Source organism: Diplotaxodon limnothrissa, linkage group LG4 (genome assembly GCF_057381915.1).
Source record: "Diplotaxodon limnothrissa isolate DT_005_m linkage group LG4, D_limnothrissa_male_GT1.1, whole genome shotgun sequence".
Classification (NCBI taxonomy): Eukaryota; Metazoa; Chordata; class Actinopteri; order Cichliformes; family Cichlidae; genus Diplotaxodon; species Diplotaxodon limnothrissa.
The window spans coordinates 1,514,445-1,538,332 of NC_140599.1; the positions used below are offsets into that span (position 1 = coordinate 1,514,445).

The 23,888-nt window shown below is 39.8% G+C and overlaps 1 protein-coding gene across 1 annotated transcript in view; it reads left to right on the forward strand.

Annotated features, from left to right (window-relative positions):
- Positions 1-10,865: 10,865 nt before the first annotated feature.
- LOC146632982 (junction plakoglobin a-like) overlaps positions 10,866-23,888 on the forward strand; it is a 127,564-nt gene continuing 114,541 nt past the window's right edge. The window contains exon 1 of the mRNA XM_085351256.1: positions 10,866-11,032. The gene's annotated coding sequence lies outside the window, so the exon portion shown is untranslated. The remainder of the gene's footprint in view (positions 11,033-23,888) is intronic.

Here is a 23,888-nt window from a genome sequence, read left to right on the forward strand (position 1 = left end):
GGGATGAGTCAGCTGAGTCCATGATTTTGGCTGGACTATTCTGTCACAGCGGAACAGGATGGACTCAAGCGCAGAATCACAAGAAACATTTCTTTACTGACACAACACCGAGTGCACTGTATACAATTGGGGGAGAGGGTGTCCAGGGATCCACTGGTGTCGGGAGAACAGAGCTTTTACTCTTGCACACAGCTCCACACACTCACTGTCGATCTGCTTGCTTCTCATGGGAAACTTTCCTCCTCGCACACACCGCACTCAAAATGCCACACTCCCTTACAGGTTCCAGGAAACAATCAGTCTTTTATTTACCATGTCCAGTTGGTCCAAAGTGCAGCTGCTCATCTGCTGACTGGTACAAAATGGAAGGTGCATGTAACCCCAGTGTTGGTCTCGTTACACTGGCTTCCTGTTCCTTACAGGATCCAATTTGTTTCTTTAGTTGTTTTTGACTTCATAAACTTCTTCACAAATAAAATTTTAATCATTAGAGAAAAAATTACCGGTAATCATCCCACAAATGTAATATTATCTACAGCTACTTTTAGTACCACTGATGTTAAGTTAGACTCTTTTTCTCTAATTGATCTTTCTGAGTTAACTTCAATAATTACTTCCTCCAAACCATCAACGTGTCTTTTAGACCCCATTCCTACAAAACTGCTCAAAGAAGTCCTGCCATTAATTAATGCTTCGATCTTAAATATGATCAACCTATCTCTAATAATCAGCTATGTACCACAGGCCTTCAAGCTGGCTGTAGTTAAACCTTTACTCAAAAAGCATCTCTAGACCCAGCAGTCTTAGCTAATTATAGGCCAATCTCCAACCTTCCTTTATATCACACATCCTTGAAAGAGTAGTTGTCAAACAGCTAACAGATCATCTGCAGAGGTTTATTTGAAGAGTTTCAGTCAGGTTTCAGAGCTCATCACAGCACAGAAACAGCTTTAGTGAAGGTTACAAATGATCTTCTTATGGCCTCTGACAGTGGACTCATCTCTGTGCTTGTCCTGCTAGACCTCAGTGCAGCGTTCGATACTGTTGACCATAACATCCTATTAGAGCGATTAGAACATGCTGTAGGTATTACAGGTACTGTGCTGCAGTGGTTTGTATCATATCTATCTAATAGACTCCAGTTTGTGCATGTAAATGGAGAGTCCTCTTCACACACTGAGGTTAATTATGGAGTTCCACAGGGTTCAGTGCTAGGACCAATTCTGTTTACATTATACATGCTTCCCTTAGGCAGCATCATTAGAAGACATAGCATACATTTACACTGCTATGCAGATGACACCCAGCTCTATCTGTCCATGAAGCCAGATAACACACACCAATGAGTTAAACTGCAGGAATGTCTTAAAGACATAAAGACCTGGATGGCCGCTAACTTTCTGCTTCTTCATTCAGATCAAACTGAGGTTATTGTACTCGGCCCTGAAAAGCTTAGAAATATGGTATCTAAGCAGATTCTTACTCTGGATGGCATTACCTTGGCCTCCAGTAACACTGTGAGGAACTTTGGAGTCATTTTTTACCAGGACATGTCCTTCAACGCACATATTAAACAAATATGTAAGACTGCTTTCTTCCATTTGCGCAACATCTCTAAAGTTAGAAATATCCTGTCTCAGAGTGACGCTGAAAAACTAGTTCATGCATTTATTACTTCCAGGCTGGACGACTGTAATTCATTATTATCAGGATGTCCAAAAAACTCCCTGAAAAGCCTTCAGCTAATCCAAAATGCTGCAGCAAGAGTCCTGACAGGGACTAGAAAGAGAGAGCAGATTTCTCCTGTTTTGGCTTCCTGTTAAATCCAGGATTCAAAATCCTGCTCCTCACATACAAGGTCTTAAATAATCAGGCCCCATCTTATCTTAATGACCTTGTAGTACCATATCACCCTATTAGAGCACTTCGCTCTCGCTCTGCAGGCCTACTTGTTGTTCCTAGAGTATTTAAAAGTAGAATGGGAGGCAGAGCCTTCAGTTTTCAGGCCCCTCTTCTGTGGAACCAGCTTCCAGTTTGGATTCAGGAGACAGACACTATCTCTACTTTCAAGATTAGGCTTCAAACTTTCCTTTTTGCTAAAGCATATAGTTAGGGCTGGACCAGGTGACCCTGAATCCTCCCTTAGTTATGCTGCAATAGACGTAGGCTACCGGGGTTTCCCATGATGCATTGGGTGTTTCTTCTTCAGTCACTATGTGTTAACAGACCTCTCTGCACTGAATCATATCTGTTATTAACCTCTGTCTCTCTTCCACAGCATGTCTTTATCCTATCTTCCTTCTCTCACCCCAACCGGTCGCAGCAGATGGCCCCGCCCCTCCCTGAGCCTGGTTCTGTTGGAGGTTTCTTCCTGTTAAAAAGGAAGTTTTTCCTTCCCACTGTCGCCAAAGTGCTGCTCATAGGGGGTCATATGATTGTTGGGTTTTTCTCTGTATCTATGAAGCGCCTTGAGGCGACTTATGTTGTGATTTGGCGCTATATAAATAAAATTGAATTGAATTGAATTGAATTTTTATTGCCTGACTCTATTATTCCTTCTTAGAACTTTTTTTAGAAGTCAGAATTTTTATTGTCATTGCACAGTTGCTTGCACAGTGAAATCAGGTAGCAAGACCACAAAAGTTCAAAAGTAGAGAAAACAACATACAAAAAAGGAAAAATAATATAAGAACACTATATAGGCTATATACATGATGTTTGGGCTGTCTACAAGGGCATTGTAAAAAATATAATAAATAATAAAGAAGGAAGATAGGGATGGAAATTGAACATCTGCAGAAATATTGCACAGGGAATGGCAGCAACGTAATAAATAGCAGCAACAGAATGATTGTAAGGGAGAGGTCTGCTCACACTCTTACTGTGCATCTATGGTTCTGACAGCACACTGGAAGACGCCTTTTATAATTGCTCTGGTTCTGGAGAGACATCTGGAGCTGACAATAGAGTCCACGGAGGAGAGTGGACAGCTGACCATCTTCTCTGTTCTGATGACCCTCTGGAGTCTCTTCTTATTGGCTGTTGTGCAACCAGCGTACCACACAGCGATGGTGGGCACCAGAACACTCTTGATTGACACTAGTAGGTCAGTCTTCACTAGGGCTGATGTGTTTGTGGACCAAGAGAGGTCCTTGAAAATGTGGGTGCCGAGGAATTAAAGGAGGACACCCTCTCCACATAGTCACCGTTTATGGAGAGGTGAGGGGGATCAGTTCTTGTTTTGTGGAAGTCCATGACCACTTCCTTGGTTTTCCTGGTGTTTAGGGTGAGGTGATTGTAGTTACACCATTCTGTCAGAAGCTGGACCTCATCTCTGTAGGCTGTGTCGTTATCATTGGTGATGGCCCCATCACAGTGGTGTCATCTGCAAATTTGATGATGATGTCGCAGGGATGCGAGGGGGTGCAGTCATTGGTGTAGTCGGTGTATAGGAGAGGAGTCAGCACACACCCCTGTGGGGAGTCAGTGCTGAGTGACAGGGAGGATGATCTCCGGTTGCCAACCTTGACTGATTGTGTGTGGGGCAAATTTACCAGCTTGGGTATAAGAATGTTTGGGATGATGGTATCAAAAGCCCAGCTGAAATCAATGCAGAGTCCCAGGATTCTCCAGAGCAGAGTGGAGGGCAGTGGAAATTGCACCCTCGGTGGACCTGTTTCCCTTATAGGCAAGCTGGTGGGGGTCAAAGCTGGGTGTGAGACAGTACTTCATGTGTTTATTGTCTTTTATATTTTATTGCATCATTGTTGTGCATTTTACTTGTTTTAGCTGCATTTTACTTTGTAAAGCACTTTGAGCTGTTGGAAATGTGCATTAATAGTAAACCTACTTGACCTTGATCTAAACTTGACCTTGATTTAACTGGCAGAAATTCAGGAATACAAACAGGAGGAACACACAGAGATCGTGACACTGGGCGGAGGGAGACACAGATATACACAACAGTGAACCAGGGCGGAGAGGAAACACCTGGGGAACACAGCTGAGCATAATCTGATGGGATAAGGGAAGAACGTATCCCTGTGATGTGCCCCTCTGTCTTGTGGTGAACAGAAACTATTTTTTGGAGTGACACAAATCATTTTTGTGGCATCTTATTGTAACAACTGATTGTTCACTCATTTTAGTTTTAGTAGTTGATTTAAATGGTTGTACAAAAAAACACCTGAGGCTTTGGCTGCAGTTTTAGGTAAACAGGTGCATATATCTTTGCTGACCGCAAGGTTTGGAAACAAGTTTTTGAATTCACAATTTGTTTTTGCATGTCAAGTTATAAAAATCATTTGTTAAACATGTTTGTGGTTTTTACAGTAAAACAACCTTTTCCTCCTTGGATTTTATGATTTTTGTGAACTGTAAATTGTGAGGTGTGCTGAAAAGAAGGAATCAAGCAAGGCAAGGTAAACAGTTTAAATGTGAAACATGAAAAGGTCGAATCAAAAGTAATGAAAAACAGCCAATAAAAGTTTGGACCTCAGATCAGTTTGCAGTGGGCACGTCCCACTACGGATGTGAAAGTTTGCACCTTGATTGAAAAAATATTTTAAAATATATTAACAATAAAAACACTGCTTCATTAAAAGTGTGTAACATGGTTAACCGTCAATATCTACATGGGAATCACAAAGTTAATGGAAATTTAATGTAAGCAATTTAATGTGTTTGCGTTTCAAACATCAGCTCCTCACGTTTGCTAAGGTGCTTAGCAAAGGAAGACTAAGCTATTCATTTTCTTTTTACTGCTACCTATGTTTCATAAAGAAGAGGGAGCTTCATAAAGTGCAGATCAAACAGTGAAAACTGTTTGTGCCTTGAACTCCAGCCACAGACCAGTGCTCGCTAAATGAACTTTGATATTTTTAGATGTTATGAAAATGAGATGAAATGAATAATGACTACACTGTTTTCCTGGAGATAAATACACAAATGCATACGTGTCCTCCTTAATGTGCTGACCTCTTTGCTGTAGTAACAAGAAAACAGGATGACCCGATGATCCATGGAGAGCAGCTGAACATACAGTACAGTTGGAGAGCACCTTATATGGCCATGGCCATGTGGACCAACGTTCACATTTTTTCTTCTCCTTCTAATAACTTCAGTGTCATAGATTCATAATGATATGGCTTTAATAGGCTCTGTGAAGTTTATCAATCTTTTTTCTTTGTCATGCTAGTGTAGTTTAGGGACACAGAATGCACTCTGCAATTCTCCCTGGTGCCTTTGATGCCTATGGGCCATATCGATACTTGTATCTGACCTCACATATGTGCAACTGTTACCACCTGGATTTGCAGATGTTTCTTTTTTGTATAAGAATTTTTTTAAAGCAATAACCCGGGCAAATGTAGTTGTTGGTTGTTATGACCAGTGTTGGTGAAGTTACTTGAAAATCATAATTAGTTACTAATTACTGAATACCTATTTTTTGCCTGGTGCTGCAGGGGTGGGGTGGGGGTGGTCATTTTTTTATAACTCCAATTTTCTTGCAAGTTAGTCCACAACAGAGCAGAACAGCGGTGCCACTACATCTTCACTCGTCACAGAGTCACCAATATGGCAAAAAGACCGCACAGGCCTAAGTTTGATTCTGTGCCAGTCGTTTCCTCTTCATGCTGTCCTCCCTAGTCTCGATGGTCCTTGCCAATAAACATGTCAAAATAAAAACCTTGAACTTTTTGTAAATTTGTGTTCGGTCAAAAATCTTTTACTGACCAATCAGCACCCATTCAGAGAATACTAGGGTTTTATGAGCTAAGCCAGACTCCTTGTAAGAAAACTTCAAGTTAAATATAATATTCATGCTGTATTTCAAAAAAACTAAACTAAAAAATACACACTGTAGAAAGTAAACAACAAAAGCAGCTACATGTTCATTCTGCTGCATGCTGCTCAGGCCTCAGTATGTTTGGATGCAGTATAATATGCAGACTCTCCTGTAGCTAGGCCAACTGAATGAAAATGTGTTTATTTTTAAAGACAGTCAAGCTGTCTCTTTTGCACAATGATTGTGTCATTTTGGTCTAGTGGGAGTCATGCAGATTGCAATTTCTGACTGCAGCTACTCCAACAACAAGTGCTGCTCCTGGTGTTTACATTGATATGGCAATGATTTACCGCGATGCATCTAACACCTCTCTTCAACAGCCTGTGCACTGCTTGGACAAATAGTGTTTATAGCACAGTGTTTACTCTTCTGGCATTCTAGCAGATGTTTGCTGCGGGAATTTGCTCCCATTCAGCCGCAGCATTAGTTATGCTGACATGCCTTTCTCATGGTCAGCATTCCAGTTCATTTCTTCCAAAAGCTGACAAGTTTTGCTTACTTCTTCCCATATAATATGGAAATTCATATATGTTATCAGATGAAAGGCAAATAAACATTTGCTACTTCTTTTAGTATATGAACCAATATTTTATGACACTGTTGACACTATAGTATATATATATATTATGACACTATACTATGTTTTCTTCCTTTTCTTTGAGCTCAAATTGCCTTAATATCTCTACACAGCTAATAAAAGGCTCTTTCTTTCCACTTCATCACATGACCTTTCCTGTTTTTTGAGTCGAGTTAATGTTCTGACGACTGGTTTGTAAGCAGTCTTCAGTCTATCAGTTAGTGGTGATGTAAGTGTTTGGGCCCCTCACATCAAAGACCAGTCTGATTTTCAGCTGGACTGTTTGACCCTATGTCCTTGGCTCAGACTCTATCACCAACATTTAAATCTAATTACTGTCTCCTTTGCACTGGTCCTCCTCACCCTGAACCAGCAGTACAAGCACAACACATCACAACAGAAATCAGGACAAGTATAGCGTTCATCCTCTAGTTCTGAAAGCTCGTATGACTTTGCTTTAAGTCGCCTTTTAGCAGAAGTGGGTGGATGGTATTAAAGGCAGTGAAAAAATTAAAAAACATGATTATCACAGTGCCACCAATACCAGGTGAAAGTGACGTATAGATAACAGCATCAACCCCTCTAAGAAGCTGGCAAACAAACTAAACAGGGTCGAGAGCATGTTTCACCTGCGGACTAAGAACCAGTCTCTCCAGCAACTTTATGACACATGATGTGAAGTCATTAAGGTCAGTGTCTCTGTACGCATCCTGCATGTTTCCAAACTGAAAGTTCAAAAGTATATGGACGGTTTTGCAGTCCACTGCTGGAAAGTTGGCACAGCAGTCAAGACCGGTATGGTTTAAATCACCAGTGATGGTGATAGTGTCATTTGCACCTACGTGCACGTCTGACAACAGTCCAAACTGACAACGTTTGATTTGAACTGTGTTTGAGAACTTTCAGAGTGGATGACCTATTTTTAAATTAACATGGCATTCATTTGTTAACAGCCGACGTGTAGTTTTCTTTTTTCAGAATCAGAATACTAAACGATGTGGTCACAGTTGCTCCAACACAGTAAGAACAGTAACTGACTAAACTAAATGAATTAATACAAAGTATTCAATAAAAGGAGATCATTAGAAAGAAATGACCATGATTTATTAATGTACAGAATTTAGATAGAGGTACTGTCATCGAGCTCCAGGCCAACAGCATGAGGGACAGCTTGGTGTTCTCAGGTATGTCAGAGAAGGCAGAAGAAGATGACAATAGTGAGAGAAATCACCCAAACCCACCTAACACTCACCATCTGGGAAGCAAGCATCCAGCTGCATGGAGTCCCAGACCGATCGTGGCCAAATTTGAACACTTTAAACAAAAATAGTTGTTGACAAGCTGCGGCCATGAACCGAGAGGAACGGACTTCAGCTTCCCAAGGATATCCTGGTGCGATGCAAGGTCGTGTTCCCGTTCTGACAGAAGTTCATTGAAAGAAATTTCCGAGCTGTCATTGTGGTTGATAAGCTGTAGGTCAACAGGAAGCTTCATTGCAACCAAAACATCACGCCATGGCTGCAGTGAGTCAGGTGACCTCTATCTGCACAAATGCCTTTATTCTGATTCTATTTTTTTCACTCTTCTGTCCCACTAATAGACATGTGTACTCTAATCCGCGTAGCATGTTTCTTACATTTTCTTTTTTTCTTGTTATTTGGTCACTCTGGTTGCTTTAGTTCTCTTCTCACTTTTCATATCTCTTCTCTTCTCTTTCTGTTTGTATCATGTCTGCTTTGCCTTTAGTGCTGCAATTTACCACATAAACATACCAGACTCTCTCTCTCACACACACGTCAGGTTTGCTATCCTCGTGGGCACATCCCATTGACATAATGCTGTCCCCAGCCCCTAACCCCAACCATCAACAATGAATGCTTTTTTTTTTATTGGCCTGTCCCGTTTGGCTCTTTTGCATCAGAATTATTGTCTAAAAGCAAAGAAAGATGCCCAACAGATTTACTTTACCAAATGGACCATCCCAGCTTTGCCATATTGGTCCATTTGATTGACCTTTGTTTTTATTGTTTATTTTATTTTATTTTCACTTGCTACACACGGGACAGACATGATTGGGGGAAAGAAAGGTAGGGAAAGAAAAAGAGCGGGGAAGAGGAACGGTGATAAAGGGCACAAAACAAAAACCAACAACACAAACAGACAAAAAATACATCTATCAATCACCTGGATCACCTGTTGAGAAAGAAAAAAGAGAAAACAAGCAGAAAAAGAGAGCAATAGAATAAACAACAACATCACGATGATCTATGGGAATGTAACAGTAAATACTAAATATTAAACATTATTGTGCAGCACGTAATATCGACAGCGCACAGTGTGCTTTGAGGTAGGAGCCAAAAAGGGTGTAGTTTGTGGGTGTGATCACCCGTGTGTACACCTGTGAGCATGGACGCGCTTGTATTTAAAAGGTTCCTTCATGTAATGATCTGCTAGAGGGTGTGGGGGAAGCAGAAGCCAGAGGGGGTTGCAGTGCCCGTGAGCTCTGCCAACATCCAGCTGTGCCAGATTGAACCAAGCCCCCCAGGCCCAGAAGCCGAGGGCACCCACCCCCGAAGAGGCTCGACCGAGCCACAAGTGCCAGGTCCTGACAAGCAGCCACCAGCAGTGAGCTGGTGCATACCTGAGCACCCAGCCCCGGACACCAAGAACCACCAACGCACCGATGTCTGAGGGCGTCTGCCACCGGCAGGGGAAGTGGTGGGGGGAGATAGGCCTCCAAACCTTGGAAGGCCTGAGGTGTCCCCAGAGAGGTGGCGTCTGATACCCAACCTGACATATAGACACAGACATACAGGCACACACAGACACAAACATCCATTCCCACCCCCATGCAAATACTCAGCACTCACCTAACGTGGACACAGCTGTATCTTGTGATTATTTGCTCCTGCTCGGTGGAGAGGAGTGTGTTTGGTCACTAATCTCTTTTCGACGTACTTTTCAGTTTATTGACCAACGTTTGGGTTTTGGTTTTGTTTCTTTAAATGGTGATAGCAGCTTGTCCGTCTCTTTTAGTTGAGTTGTTAGTAGAAACTGTAATAAAACTCTTTAATTTAACCATTTTGCCTCTGTCTCCTTTTTCAGACCTGGACCCTTTCAGGGGAAAGTAACAGATACGACTGCTTCCATTTATTAGACACACATGTGTGACAGAAAACTTTCTCTCTCATTATTATTTTTGACTGTGGATTGTGAAACCAATTTAGACTATTCACACAGACTGGAATCAGAGGTAATCAAATACTATAAGGATAAATAAATAATATAGAAATATCTTATTCGAATGATAACTTTCGTATATATGAGAGAAAATGAGAAAGACAGCGACTGCTAGGTGAGCTCCATTAATGTTTCTGTAACTCATACACCCTGTATATACTGTGCTTATGTTGTTGTACTTCCTTCTATATTGTTGTCTGTACTTTTGTACCTTTGTGGTCTTGCTACCCAATTTCGCTGTGTAAGCAACTGCATACTGATAATAAAAGTTCTAAGTTAATTCATATCAGCAGAGAGAGAGAGAGCAGCACACTGCTATAAATTGATTAAAATATCTCTGCTTTCAAGGAGAAAATTAAACAGACGCAGATTTCAGCTCTGACTCCTTCTGCTTTTTCAACTTCCAACAGAAAATGTCATTTGCTGCATTTAAGCGACTTCATCCTCACTATAACCCCTGACTCACACACTGTGCCACCATAAAGAATACATGCATACTGTAAAAAAAAACCTAGAGCAACACATTCATTAATTAGAGGTGACCTAGTTCTTATCAATTTTCATTACACTTGAGATTTTTCCTTTTTTTTAAATTCCTGCTAATGGTTCTGATACTAATATCTCAAAAACGACAAGAGTTTTGTAGCTTCAGTATGACCAAAACTCCAGACTCACAGCAGTATAACATAAAAACTGTGTGAAGATACAGCCTGATTTAGTATTGTTCATTTCTCTGTTACATTTATGTCATTTCAGATTTTCAGATAAAAAGAAAAGAGTGAGGAAGAGACAGAGGAGGTGAAATTAAATGTAGGGACATAAATAGGACCAGAAAGACTGAAGTAAAATGAATGGCTGCTTGTGCCATGAGCCAGCTTTTAATTGCTTTAAAATCTAAATTGTGACCTTGATTTAAAGCTAGCAACAGTGCACCAACCAAACCCAACCAAACCTTGTTTCCGAAGCAAAGGTTTTGTGAAGTTACGCGATGTGTTTTAATCATTCTGACAAAAGGGAAATTCAAACGCATGTTTAGATAGTATGTGGAGGTGAGTCGCATCGCATAGCACTGCTGCTTTATGTGACTGGAAGGTGTGAAAACGACGCCATTCTTCGCTGTCGGAGTGAGACCTCTTCACTGACTCCTCTTCTATGACGCCGTAGCAGCCGAGCCTCTGCCGGTTCGCTCCCCTCGCTGTGCATAGCTGGCTGCGTGCTGCAAATCGCCTTCATCGGGAGACAAAGCGAGGCAGAGGTAACACAGGAGCGAAGCTACACCTGTCTGTGGATTTAAAGAGCGACGAAGAGGATTTGAAATTGTCAGTGCTGCGACAGGGATCCGCTCCACACCGCTGGTCAGATAAGAGGTAACCAGATCCGGCGAAGCCGTCTTATTACGCACCCTAAACAGATCAAAGGGCTATCATTTTACGCACAGGGGATATGGCACGTGACGTTAAATAAAACAAGAATGCTGACCTAATTGTTATCGACATGCATTATGGCGGTCAGAATAAACAGATTTTGTCTGGGATTTGGGGGGTTGTAGATCTCCCATGTTTCTGTGCTGACGACTGTTCATTGAAATCATGCAATCTCACATTAACTGATTTAGTGCGGGTTTCATATTTGCCTGCATTTTTAAATTGAATAGTATATGGATTTTGGGATGTGTGCCGTCTCCTAGACTATAATTAGCATTTATATTATTGCTATATGTGTGCATAAGTGTTTGAAAGCAATGCAGTTTGTTGGCTCAAGTCGATGTGGTGTGGCTTTCTATGTCGCTTAGTGTCTCGGTGCAGTCTCTCTGGATGACATTTCTCCCACTCTCTCTTTCCCCCACTCTTTCTCCCACATACATACAGACATACTTTCCTTCTGCCTTGTCTGCCCCCTTTGTTCAGTACAATGAGCTATGCTGATATTTTAGGTCTTTCAGGTACATTTTTACAGGGCAAATCCCACACTCTGCTACCATTCTCCCTGTCTTGGCTTGCATTTATGCTTCTATTTGTGGAGACACACATGGCTGGTGTGCTTCTGAAGTCTGTAGAAGAGTCTCAACAGATGTTGCAGGTGAGGCTGTGAAATGCACGTCCAGCAGCTAACACAGACAGATGCCATCGCCACCTGTGATGTTTAAACCTCTTTCCTGCATATTTACACTGCCCTCTTTTTTATTGACTCCATATTATTTGAAAAGCAGGTGTAGCAGCCAAGCGTCTGTGCGCTCAGTGTAGGTAACTTGATGGAGTTACCCCGCTCTTCATGCTCAACACTAATGTTATGGGTGTATAGCTGTGTGTGACATATGGAACACACATGCCTCACCTTGTAACAGACCCATATTTATAATATTGAAAGTTATTCATGTCTTTCTTTATTGTATTACATAATTCAGAAACAGTCCGAGTTTCTATCTCAGGCTTAGTCCAGTTCCAGTGGCACATCGATCCAGTTCATCTTATAGATTGGCAGCATAATCCAAGAAAGATGTTAGGATATTTTGTCCCACTTATGCAGAAAATGAATCACTTCTGTACATATTTTTTTAAAATTCCCTCTGTGACAAATATATGAACATTTATGTATGCATTTGTATTTGGCCTAATCATTTGCCTCTTACTTTTTTGACCTAACAGAATTTTCTACAGATTAGAGGCAGATCCATATATTTGCCCAACAGTAACACAGTGCAGGATTTCTGTAGTTTTCTGTGTTCCACTCCCCAATTGGTCATGATTTGTTTAGCTGCACTATGTGCATGGCTGTGTGAATGATGTCCAGCAAACCATGGGGGGAAACAGTCTCTGTAAAACCCGGTGTTGTTAGGAGAGACAGCATTTAGCCTACTTTGGATGGTACAGCCCTCAGTACTAGAAATCCGGCTGAATATATTAAGCCCCCAAAAATGTGACCATCCTATTTTGGACCCAGGCTGGTTTGATTTTGGTAAATTTATTCACAGCATTCTTCCTCTAACCTGATTTCCTGGTTAATGTGTGATGTCACACTGCATCATCATCTTCATCATCATCATCATCATCATGTGACTGGAAAGGACCAAAAAGCTGGCCTGAATCAGCTTTCTATCTGCACTAGTGTGGATTTCACCATTGTTTTCTTCCTGTCACGTGTCTATCATGTAGCTTTTTCTTTTACTGATTTTATTGACAGCTCTCTGTCCAGGTGAGATGTAAAAACAGTCTAGAAAAGCTCTTCAAACTTGATCATCAGTGGAGATCTGATTTAATTGATTGATTATTCCATATGACTGGTTTATATTCCTGTACTATTACAAAAATGCTCCATTGTTCTTTTTCTTCTTTTATCTGGAAATGTTCAGTCTCATCCTGGTCCAGATTACAATTTCCACAAGTTCAGTTCAGGCAAATGGAACAGAACGCAACAAGTAACCTCGCGGACGAAGATAATAATGACCAACATGTTTCATTGCAAGCAGTGAACATATATAGGAAGGCAGCAATCCCAGTATTGCCTTATATAAAACTGTAAATGAGATTTCCTCCGACTGGCCAGAGCAGGCCATCCTACCTGAGAGTATAACTCACAGTGGTGAGTGTGAAATTTTGAAAGTGATGAACCTCAGAGAAGCACGATATGCAATCAACCGTTCGAAGACATTGAGCAGAAGCATTCATATATGGAATATCTCCATAATCCAACCCTCCATACAGGATGGCAAGATCATTTAGCTTTATACTGCCACTCTACTACACAATTTAACAATGTGCTCCAGCTTCTTCTTATTTTTCGAGCTAAGAGACCCAAACCAGCAGATTAAAGAAAAAGTTAAGACAGACTCAATAAAACAAGAACAAACCATTTTCATAAAATGTTATTCACATTAAAATCACTTAGTTTCTGATACAAATACATACGCTGGTGAGTCTTTGCACATATGGTGTCTGTATTCAATTTAAATTTCAACTTTTCATCAGCAGTGGTGCCCAGATATTTGTATTTCTCTACCACCTCAATTTCTTGACCATGAATACAAACGGGGCAGGGATGAAAATCAGTGTTTATGAAAATCAACAACCATTCCCTTTGTTTTAAACACTTTAATGTCAAGAAAGGACTGTCCACACCATGCTACAACTGGGCCACGGTCGTGGTCTGCATCATGGAGCAGAGAGACGAAACAAGTCCCAGTCGGTACAAGGAGAAACAGTTTGGATAGACTCCACTGACCACACTGGAGCCAATATTCGACAGTAGGAAAGGAAATTGTCAGAAATGCTTACCATAGGAGTTTAAATCCATTTCAAAGGAGTGAGAGGATAACTCGTTTAGTCAGGGTGACTGTTTTGTTAGGGCTGCAGCTACCGATTATTTTAGTAATTGAGCAATCTATTTCATCAGATAAGAAATACTTTGGTCTTAGTAATGAGCATAAATATTCAAAAGAAAAAAAACACGCATCTTTCAGAATGAGCTGCTCATTGGTTTCCATTTTTAAAATGGGAATGATTTAAAGTTTAACTGAGGGCATCTCTCCAAAAAAAACCCTGACTAGATCCTTTGATTGTGCGTACGTCCCATGTTGATTTTTTTTAAAGAAAGTATTTTCTTAAATGCAAAAATATGCAAATAATCTTAAGTACAGACAAAGTCTAATAAGAAAGTTCTATATGCAATCTAAACCAAGGGATAATGTACCTTTACTCTTGTCTTCTTGAAAGGCTTTCTGAGGTTAATAGGAGGCAGGTTTTTGTGCTGCTGAAAACAGACTTTATGTTCTGTTTTCTTAAAGTCTGTTGTGAAGAGATTGGATTTAAGACAGGCTCCCCAGATTCAAGATGCTGCGGTGGTGAAGATGAAGATGCTTCACCCAACTGACTTAGAAGATGAATGCAGTTCTAAGTCAGTTGGGTGAAGCCTGTTTCACGAATGACAGAAACACACAGAGATCAGCTTGAGACAAATTTCTAGTATCCTTGAGGCAGCTGTTGATGTTATTTGGTGTTATATAAATAAAAATTTAAAGCAAGCAAAATAGAAGCTCAAAGAAGGCAGAAGATGACTCGACTAGATTAGAAGAAAACTAGAAGAACCCCAACTTTCTTTGGTGACGAAGCTCTGTTGAGCTGAATTTTCCTTTGTTCTATTTATTATTATTTATTATATTTAATTACATGTGTGATTACTTTTAATAACTAGAAAGGGAAGTGAAAGGGTAAACTTTAACCCAAACCAAGTATTTTGGATTTAAACACCATTCCTACAAGACTGCTCAAAGAAGTCCTTCCATTAATTAATGTTTCAGTCTTAAATATATGCAACCTGTCTTTAATAATATCCCATGTACCACAGGCCTGAAAGGTGGGAGGAATTAAAACACTTTTACTTAAAACGCCTCTACTAATTGAAAAGCTGTTGGTTCAATCCCTGGCTGCTCCTGTCTGCATACCAAAGTAATTTTGGATAAGATGCTGCACCCTGAGTTGATTACATCACAGCGTGAATGTTAGAGAAAAAGCACTTAGACCTTAAAAAGGGTCTTGTATGAATGGCTATGTGGGTGGATGAAGGAGACATGTTATATAAAGCATAGAAATTAGAATAGAAAAGCACTATAAATAAACTGGTGGCTTCTTAACACACTCAAGCTAATATGGAGCTCTGTCCTTAGGACAGTTCTATTTACACTTGACATGTTTCCTTATACATTATACATATTGTTAGAAACCATAGCATACATTTGCATTAGTATGCAGGTAATACCCGACATGACACACACAGCTGGATGACCTCCAGTCACCTCCAGCCCTAACCCTAACCTCCTGATTCAGATAAAACTGCGGTTATTGCACTCATAAATACTCTGGATGGGATTACCTCTCCTCCAGTAACACTGTGGGGAATCCTGGAGTCATTCTTGGATATGTCCTTCAGTGTGCGTAATAAACAAATTATTATTCAGAACTGCTGTTATCAGGTTGTTGTAAGTTTGTTGAAAAGTAGTCAGTTGACCCAGAATGTTCCAACGAGAATACTGATGGGGATTTAAAAAGCTAGCATTAAATTAGGAGGGATAAGAAAACAGAATTCACTTGACTGCAAGCTGTAATTTATTGTAATAGTGATGGTAAATTTGATTCTTTTTACTGAATCGAGTGTTAATAAGTCACTCACCAAAGTGAATTGTTTTTTTTTGAGTCATTTGATTCACTGAGTCAGTCGACCAGAGAGTGCAAAAAATGTACATTTTCACTCAAACTTAATTTGTTTCTCTTTTCATGTAAATCCTACTGCTAAGATGAGTGATTGAAAAAGAAAACAACTATTTTATAGAGCAAAAAGAGCAAAAAAAATTTTATAAAGGGAACATTTATATTATTTATTTTTATTTAATTTTATTAGTATTTTCCTCAAATGTGTTAAATATATATTTTCTCATCTAAATGTCCACTGAGCTGTGAGCCAGGGGGCGGTAATGCGCCTTAACATTGGTTGTCAACCAAGAAGAAGAAGCTGTGAGCCAGGAGGGAGGGGGTGAGTAACTTAAATGTGGTGTTAGCATGTTAGCAGAGCGATGCTACTGTGAACTGAGGAGCTGTTGTCTTGATGTGAGCTTCTACTCAGGGTTTTTTCTTCCATTTCAGAGCAGAAATGTTTTTGTTAAGAAACTGTCTGTTGTTTTTTCCCTCACAATTTTAATTATAAGCTAGATATATTTCTACTAATGAAATGAGTTTGCTAACAGCAACAGGGATGAGTCAGTGAGTCAGTTGGGCTTGTGAATCATGATTCACGAGTCAGTAAAGTGATTCGTTCATGATTCGCGCATCACTATACTGTAATATATTGGTGGGATTTTACACACTGTACCTTTTAAGTCATCCAGCAGACTGTTCAAATTACAAGGGGAAATTCCATTAATAAAATTATTTTTTTTCTATGTATTGCACGTGTGTAAAGTTGCAAAGTGAATGGACTGCTTAATCTTCAGTAGATTTTATTTATTTATTTATTTTTCACATTGGGTTCTTTAATTTTTCATTTCATTATCCACAGTTCCTGTTTAATGATGGAGGGCAGGTATTTTCATAGTGACAGCAGGTACCTGATTAAGAACATATTCCTATTAAGTTTAGCATAACTTAGCGGTTTACTTTTATCAATAACTAAAATAAACTTGTGACTCTGTGGGAGCCTGCACGATACACTACTTTTATCCAAATCAGTCATTTCTGTGTACTGTGTCCACTATTTGGTATTTACATCGTTTACTTTTGAATTTCACATCGACAGCGGCTTGTATCTGTTTCTTGCATGCCTTCGTAACCTGTGTGTTTATGCCTCAAGTGGTTTTGTTGGTTTCCACCTTTAGCGTGGACTCATTTGGGCTTGTCTTGCTGTTATATGCACTAAGGAATATTCATAGTGTTGCTATATCGCTGATATATTGGCCAGAGGGGCCGATGGCGCGATATGGCAGCCTTGCTTCTGTCAGTCTGCCCCAAGGCAGCTGTGGCTGTAGCTGCCTCCACCAGTGTGTGAATGTGAGAGTGAATGAATAGTGGAATTGTAAAGCGCTTTGGGTGACTTGAAAAGCGCTATATAAATCCAATCCATTATTATTATTATTATTATTATATAATTTTTGATTACGTGGTGTCCAGTGTTGGGTAAGTTACTTTAAATTAGTAACTTAGTTACATTACTAGTTACTTCTATCAAAAGTAACTCCATTACTTCAAGTTACTCGTTACTTTCAGAGTAACTAGTTACAAGGGAATATGTCTGTGAAGGTTCTAGGGAAAGTAACTTTTGGTTTTACTCAGAATTCTGTTAATGTGTTGCTAACTGGATACCCAGCAACTGCCAGTCTTCTAGCTTGCTTACTTGCCACAAGTGCACTGTGCCACCTACCAATAGAAAAGAAAAAATAATGTGCATATTTCCACGAGAGAAATCCCACGCCAGGACCGTCGTTGTTCGCCGCCATGATTCTAGCCTACGTCATGTGCGCTTTTTGTTGTAAGATTCAGATAATTATTTTTTAAAAGCGAGACATTGTAAATGAGAATAAGAAAGAAAAGTATTTCTTTGTGCCCCCCTTTCCCTGTTAATGCCCTACCTGCCCCCTGGCAACACTTTGCTAGACCCGCCCCTGCACAGTTACCAGCTGTCAGCTACTTAGAAAAGGATCCTGGTGTTATTTGTCTCTCAGAAACAGTTCATAACTTCAACTCATCCATGTCACCTAAAAGGTAAACCTGTTTCTCCATCACCTGTTCAGCTCTGATGATTCAGTAAGGACATCTCCTGGTTTCATCTTCATGTTTCCCTCTCACCACATCTCCAAACCGACATCATGACCAGCAGCTTTACAGCTGTGGCTCCAGCAAACATCAGCTGATACTAGAAATTAATATTAAATACATTCTAACAACAGCTGATCAAGCTTAAACGTGCTGCTGTTGTTTAGCGCGACATCCGCTGGTTTCCTCTTTCTGGCGCAAAGTGAGCGATAAACAAACAAGAGAGCCGATCAGCTGATCATTGATCAGTTTCACGACTGAAGTAGAAACAGGAAAAGGGAGGGGAGAGAATGAGAGAAGAAGAGGCAGCTGTGCAGCAAAGACAGAATAACTCCAGCTTTGTGTCTTTTCCATTCTAGCTGAAGTCCGGGACAAACTGTTCCTTTTCACCTCAATAAGAAACGAGTAATATTTTCTCTGAATACGAGACGATTCCATTTTTTACAGGACTATTAATTAACCTTTTGAACAAAATAAAGTTCAACATCAGTAACATAGCACCACCCAGCTGTATAGAAACCCCGTCATGCTAGCTAGTGCGCAGCACGAAAAAGTCATCACAACGAAAATAAACTCCACCTAAACTTGGTTCATATCTGACCCAGATAGACTGCAGGTCATAACTTCTTACCTGAAGTTCAGTTCACCTGACACTCGGACCAGCGCCCGCCTCGGGTCTCTCCTCCTGCCTCCCTTTTCCTTCATCCACCTGCTGGCCTCCACCACCTGCTAATGTTACTGAATCTGAGGAAGCTCCGCGACAGCCACCACACAAAGTAACGAGCAATGAGCCTATCTAAATCCCAGTAACGAGTAACGCGTTCCTGGTTTTGGCATAATAACTAGTTACCGTGCTCGTTACCACAATAATAATGTAGTTGCTGTAAAGCATTACTTAATAGTGCGTTAGTCCCAACACTGGTGGTGTCACATAAAAATTATACCGATATAACGAATGGTATGGCACTAGCTCTCATTGCATTATATCACCTCTGTCAGTGCGCCCCAGGGCAGCTGTGGCTACAATGTAGCTGCCATCACACCAGTGTGTGAGAGTGTGTGTGAATGGGTGAATGACTGAATGTAGTGTAAAGCGCTTTGGGGGCCTTAGGGACTGAGTAAAGCGCTATACAAATGCAGGCCAGGCCATTTAACTCTCATTGCATTATATGGTGACATTTTCTGTTGAATTCAAAACATAATTCTTGAATGTTCTCATATATTACACCTGTGCAGTCAACACACCTATGTTTCATATTTCTTTTCTCTTTTGTATTTGTCTGGGTCATCAGAGTCGGTGTAGATAATTCTGTCTAATATCGAGTTTTTGTTTTTTGTTAGAAGAATTAACCTGTTTATACTAAGGCAGTGTACAGTGTGGATATGGAAACTATTTTTATCTTGATTGCACAAAAGGACAAGAGTGTAATTTTGTTTAACTCTGTAGGAAACTGATACCTTTCTTGTTAATTTGATCATATTTGTAAGAATTTTATTGTCATTTTAATTTTGCTAGTTTTTATTTTATCTGTGTTGTTCAGCACTTTGGTCTGCCTGGTGTGTTTTTAAAGTGCTATACAAATAAACGATGATGATGATGATGATGCTAAAGTGCAACTGCATTATGCTGCTAACATAACTTTGCTCCTTGCAAGAAACTGCACAGATAGCATGCTAATGCTAAGCTTAAGAAATAGGATAATATCCTGCAAAGTTTAATCTGTTTAAAAATCTGGTCTGGTTTGTTTCCCCCCCCTTGGTGCGGTTCATGTGATGTCACCACAATAGTCATACTTGGGTGCCAACCCAAAAACAAACAAAAAAACAAACAAAAAAAAGCACCAAGGACTAGAGATGGACCGATCCGATATTACGTATCGGTATCGGTCCGATACTGACCTAAATTACTGGATCGGATATCGGAGAAAAATAAAAAATGTAATCCGATCCATTAAATATCACGAAAGCACCTCACAAAACTTGCAACACGCCGTAACTCACCTCAGAACGTTAGCACGTCGGAGCAGTATGCATCACGTGATAGAGCGGCTGTGGCATGCGCGACCTGTCGGTGGTCTGGATAGCATTTGGAGCTTCGCTAGCAACCCGGCATTTCATCTCCGACAAAGTTATCCCCGAGAGAAGTAAAGCAAGTGTGTAAGTCCATCTCTGAATGTTTGTAAAGCATTCCTGCATTAAGCTTAACAAGCGACTGCCTCTCCTGCTGCTACTTCAATGGTGAAACTGCTTAACGATCAGCTGATCGGCTTTTCTGTCGCGAGTCCGTGTCTCTAGTTTGCTTTTGGCCCACTTTGCACCAGAAAGAGGAAACCAGCGGCTGAACAACAGCAGCACGTTTAAGCTTGATCAGCTGTTGTTAGAATGTATTTAATATTACTTTCTACTCGAGGATCTTTTTCTACGTAGCTGACGTAACTGTGCAGGGGCGGATCTAGCAAAGTTTAGCCAGGGGGGCCGATAGGGCATTAACAGGGAAAAGGGGGCACAAAGACATACTTTTCTTTCTTATTCTCATTTAAAATGTCGAGCTTTTAAAAAATAATTATCTGACACCCAAAGTTTTAATTTGATGTAAAATGAATAGAAGTCAATTACTGTATATAGTGACTATTAAGTCTAATATATATACCCTAGTAAGCTATAGTACTTTTTCCTTTGGGAAGGTACCATCTGTGCAGTCTGCAATTTTGTTGAAGAAAGATGTTGAATCTATTTAATATTTCTTGAAAAATAATTGATTTCTGTGCATTTTTTTTCACACTGCATCAAATTAAGGTTGATTACGTCGATTAAGCATCATGAGGTGGAGCGTGAGGGGTGGTTCCCTATTTTTTATTTATTTATTTTTGTTGTTGCTGGGAGTTGGAACCCTATTAGTTAGGTTGCTTAATATTTATGCTAAGTACTCTTTAAAATACCAGAATAGGGAGGATGGTGTAGGTTTAAGTTTATTAGATTGATCAGTATTGCTGAACTATGAAATATTTTTTTTTGCATACAGGTATAACAGAATAGCTTTAGTGTAGTTGTTGTTTTAAACTTGAGTATGAACTTATACAAAATGCAGCAAGATATTTAAAAAACAGTTTTGTTGATTAAAAAACACTATATCGGATTCATATCGGTATCGGCAGATATCCAAATTTATGATATCGGTATCGGTATCGGACATAAAAAAGTGGTATCGTGCCATCTCTACCAAGGACCTCTAATGAGGTTCATTCATGGTGTGAATATGATTCAATCTCAATCCAACCCAGCTATCAGTTTTATGTTGCAAGTTTAAGCTAAACCCCTCCCATAGCCATGTATGCTTTCCATTCAGGGATGTGGCAAGGTACCATAGATGTGCAAATGTCAGAACAGGTTAGCAACTAGCCATGTAAAGTTACCATGAGTGTACGTTTTCCACGTTCTCCCATAGAACACAGCACCTTTTTACTGTATTTACTTTTTCCTGTCACAGACACATCTAGCCAATAAGCAGACTAATCATTTCTGCATGAAAAAGAATCCAAATCATGGAGAAAAGCTACAAGTTTATAAAATAATTAACAGTTTCAGACCAGAGTAAAACTATTGGTGTGAAAATGCACTTAAAGACCGTGAAGGCTCTGTCATGGTTTAGACTGGTGGCAGCAGATGGCCCCGCCCCTCCCTGAGCCTGGAGGTTTCTTCCTGTTAAAAGGGAGTTTTTCCTTCCCACTGTCGCCAAAGTGCTTGATCATAGGGGATCACATGATTGTTGGGTTTTTCTCTGTATGTATTATTGTAGGATCTAATGTACATTATAAAGCGCCTTGAGGCGACTGTTGTTGTGATTGGGCGCAATGCTCCCGCAAAGCACCGGCCCGCCTACCTGTGCCAAAAAAGGAAAAAACCCAAGAACGCCACATGTACGCACCAGCTCCTAATAGACTGGCCTCTCCAGAGCCTGGAACTCAGTATTAAGCAGTGTGGGATCATCTTGACAGAGAAGAAATAAAAGGCAGAAATATCCACAGAAGAGCATAGAATGTCCTTCAGGAAGCCTGGAGAATAATTCCTGAAGATACTTAAAGAAATTACAGAACGCCACCTCAGAAAGTTCAGGCTGTGTTGAAGAATACAAGTGCCATAACAAATACTGACTTTCAATATTATTAGGAATGTACAAACTCTGATTTTGCCTACATACATGGGAAATACTGCATTTCCATGTATGCTTACACACTTTACACTTTAATAAAACATTGCACCTATTTTCTATTTCCCTCATAAAAACAAAGAAATGGATGGTTCAAGACTTTTGTACAAAACTCTTTACAAGACTAAACATATTTTTCCAAGCCATCTGAATTAGTTACCTCAGTTTGAACCTGTGCTGGTACCCGTCAGTCTTGTTCAACTTATAGCAGAAGCTTGTTTTTGAGAGTATGTGCCGTGGATGATAATTGGTTTTCATCAAGATTCCAAAATATTTTTTGCAGGACTTCAAACATGTATTTGAGCTCTGGTGGAAAGCTTAGGGCCAGACAGCAGACCATATGCCTCTGCAGTGCTAGCCATACCATTGAGGACCACCAGAGCTTGAACACTGATATCCAACTGGGCATTTTCTGGCTCCATCATGCCTTTAGCCTCAATGTCTGTATTCTGTGTGACTGAAAACTATTATATAAGCTACTTTTACAAGACGAAATACTTCATAAGAATAGAAACATTTCAACAAACATTTGAAGGCAAGATGAAGCTTACCTGAAGATGAATTCTCAAGAATTGAACAAATTACACATTTAACAAAATGTTAATTTGTATTTTAATATAGAACACAGTCTGAATATCTTGAGCAATATAATTAATATAAAAATTGCACTGCAATAACATCCATGTGTGCAGATGGTTGACCTAAAATTGGCTGATTTAACATGAAATGACTGAGATAACTCAAATGTATTAGACCACCACCCAGTGAAGGTGTATGTTGCAGCTGACCTAAATTAACAACAAAATCATTTCTTTTTCTTTATTGGTTAATCCACCAGTACCACCACCAGTGTGCAAGCTCTTTAGTCAACATGATATTTTTAATGTTAAAATAGAATTATTGTTGTTATTCATAAAGTTTCAAATGTATTTTTTTTTAGTAAGATGCCAAATTGCAATTATTTACTTCCATCTGTGAACAGACTGTGGGATTGTGTGCCTATGAGACTGCACCTCGGGGCTCAGTTGAGTATTGGGGTCAGTTGAGAAGGCAACATCAAAGATTTGCAAAACACATAGGCTCACAAAAATATTAATGCATGCACACATACGCAGTATCTGTTTTGGTAAATTTGACCCCTCAAGCAGTAGTGATGGGAATTCCGGCTTTTTTTAGAGAACCGGCTCTTGTTTATATATAAATATATACGGTGGCCCCTAGAGACAAAGCACGTACAAACTCCAAAGCACGTACAATCACATTGCTAGCATTAACTGAACTTCCAAAACAGAGCTACCTAGATCACTTAAATTACAAAATTGAAAGCATGTGTGTATTGTTTGTGTATTTATACACCAACAGTAATATATATTCAAATGATTAAAAAAAATGTTCATTTACCTGTTACTACCACACACCAAATCTGGTCGTTGGTACTTCCTGGCTTGTGTAGACACGAGGTAACAAAAGCTCAACACTGCCCCCTAGCATCCTGGAGCACTTCCGTTGTGCCTTGGAATTTGTATGTGTTTTGTCTCTGGGGGCCACCATAAATATACTTTTATTTATTCTCTCCACATAAAATAGAATAAATAAATCATATAATACAAGAACCAACAATTTACAGTTCAACTTTTAAATATTAAAATTTTTAGCTTTTTCCTTTTAAACAAATTTAAAGTGAAACAACACAAAACACTGCAAACCACAACACAAATAAAT